The sequence below is a fragment of the Primulina huaijiensis genome, chromosome 12 (genome assembly GCF_012295235.1).
Source record: "Primulina huaijiensis isolate GDHJ02 chromosome 12, ASM1229523v2, whole genome shotgun sequence".
NCBI lineage: Eukaryota > Viridiplantae > Streptophyta > Magnoliopsida > Lamiales > Gesneriaceae > Primulina > Primulina huaijiensis.
Genome location: NC_133317.1, coordinates 8,951,170 through 8,953,762, shown reverse-complemented (window position 1 = coordinate 8,953,762; position 2,593 = coordinate 8,951,170).

Sequence of the window (2,593 nt, the reverse complement as noted above, 5' to 3'; positions counted from 1 at the left end):
AAATGCTCCCTGATTATAATTTCCATATCCCTTTGATCAATGATATTCATTGGGATAGGCTTGCAACAGACAAATTCATACTTTTTGTCTTCATTAATTTTAAGCCAAACTTTGAGTTGATTTCTCTCCCAGCATGCCAAGGGATCTTCATTGTAATTTACTTCATTCTTATGCAGAGTTATCTTAAGATATTCTATTTCTTCTGGTTGGAGATGTTTATCTGCTCTTAAATGGAGCATTGTTTCTCCGAACCGTCTGGAATCTTTCATTTTTGGGTTCAGAAGTTGTCCTGAATCACCACGCTTGCTGCGAAACTGGATTGGAAATTTTCTGTAAAATGCGTCTCTTAATCTCTGGACTATAATTTTGTGATTACAAGAGGTTGTAAACACTAATCTTCTAGTCTCATTTTCTTGCTTATAGGACTTGAACATTTGTAGGAAATTGTTTCCTAGCAAAATGTCAGCTCCTGTATCATGAAAATAAATTGGTGGTGTTTTTACCTTGTACCAAGGTGTTTGTCTAGTACCGCCAATCATGATTTTAGTCATCTTAATCCCTTTACATAAGATTAAGATTCATCTGCAAAATCTCTTCCAGCAATCTTTGATAATTCTTCTTCCAAATTATTTGAAAAAACTCCTCTTTTTGCTGTACAAATGCCAACACCTGAATCAATATAAGCAGCAAAGTATTCTGCCTTATATTGTTCATATAACATTCTTACTGGAATGTAAATCGAGAATGGGCTTGTGGTCATTGAATTTTCCACATCTTATTATCGGCCATAAACTCCATTCCAGACTCTAGACGTTTCCAAAGTTTATGTTCCTCGAGAAACTCTAGTCTAAGAACCAATTGATCTGGTTCTTTTCATGTATTCCCTGTGATATGAACTTCCAATTTTCCAACCTGGATCATTCCTTGGTAAGTTCCTATCATAGGTTGTTCTAAATAGTAGAGGGCATTACAAGAAAATTGATTCCTCTGTTTTTTAATATCAAATACTATTTCGATTTCCTTTCACCCTTCTGGGCATCTAAGCTTTCCTATTGTTAAAAAGCTTTTCAGTTCCTGTTGGGTTTCTTGGACAAGGGATTTTCCCCACCGATAACTTGTAATTCTATCTCCTTGAAAAGATAGTCTTCTTGATTCCAATCTAAGACTTTGATTCCTCTGTAGAATCGGTTTGTCTTGTATTTGGATATCTGTTTCCTGTATTAAAGGAAATTTACATCTTTCTGGATAAATCGCCTGAGCAACTTTTCCAAATATCTCTGGTATCTCTATGAAATCATTTCTAATAAACAATTCTGAATGATGTGTATTAGATAGAGCATATGACATTTGATATGTAATAGAATATGGTCTATTACTTTATTTCATTAGCCTTTTCACCTTGAAATTTTGATGCAATGTCAAGGCTCGGCTGAAATCTCGATCTGCCAGGTTGTAAGCTATCCTTGGATAGATAACTCATACAATTTTTCCTGCACAAAGATTTCCTGATATAGTTCTCAGTACTTAATCTTGAAGGTTTCCCATGAAAGGGGATCGATTAAGGTGCCCGAATGCGCAATGGAAGTTTCAAAATAATTTTTCAAGGGTAAAAACCGAGCACCCTAATCCTATAATATGTAGCAAATACGAAAACACACAAATGTCATACATAGGGTTTTTAGAATTTTTTATCTATCAATCACAAGTATTGATGTTATGGCTCCAACCAAGTTGTAAACAACTTGGCTCTTGAAGGTAGACAATCTATAAGCTTCCTTCTTTCCTTCAAAATAAGGTCCACCACTAACAAGGTAGATCCACTCTAATTTTGCACTAGAAAAATTAGAGCATTTATCTTTGAGAAGTGTAGGATTTCTTCAACAATTGAAGAACAAAAATTAGAGAGAATATGTGTATGAAATTTCGGCCAGGGGGTTGAGGGAGAGAAGGGAAAATGACTTTTCTTGGTTGTGGAAAAAGTTAAAGCAAAAAAATGCATGTGCATGCCATGCAATTAACTCAAAAGTTGTCTCCAACCATTCACCTCCCTAGCATGCTTTTTCACTTGGGCTTGCAACAATTACAAGACCCATGAACTTTTATTTAAATGTCGTAAACACATTTGAGACCATTTAAACTTCACTTGATTTTATTCAACCCCACTAGTTTAATAATTATTTCTGATTGGGCTCTACAAGGCCCAATGTTATTTAATTAATCCAACACTTGAATTAATTTAATTATTTGGACTCTACTAAGTCCACTAGTGTTTAATTAATTCAACACTTGAATTAATTTAATTTAGTCCATAATAATGTTTATGAAAATCACAATTTTCAAATACATTATTTATTTGGCTAACTTTTAATTTAGGAACACTTCCACAAATTAAAAGTTACATTTCCATCATAGAAGTCATACTTCTATTTTTTCTTACGATTATAAACTCCTTTATAAGCCGTTCAACACATTGAACTATTTTACTTCTCAACGGGATCTAGAAAGCTAGTACTTGTGTGGCCCTCAATGGTTCATTGATACAACTAGCCGTGGGTTCACATCTCCATGTGATTCGGACTAAACATGTCCTTAT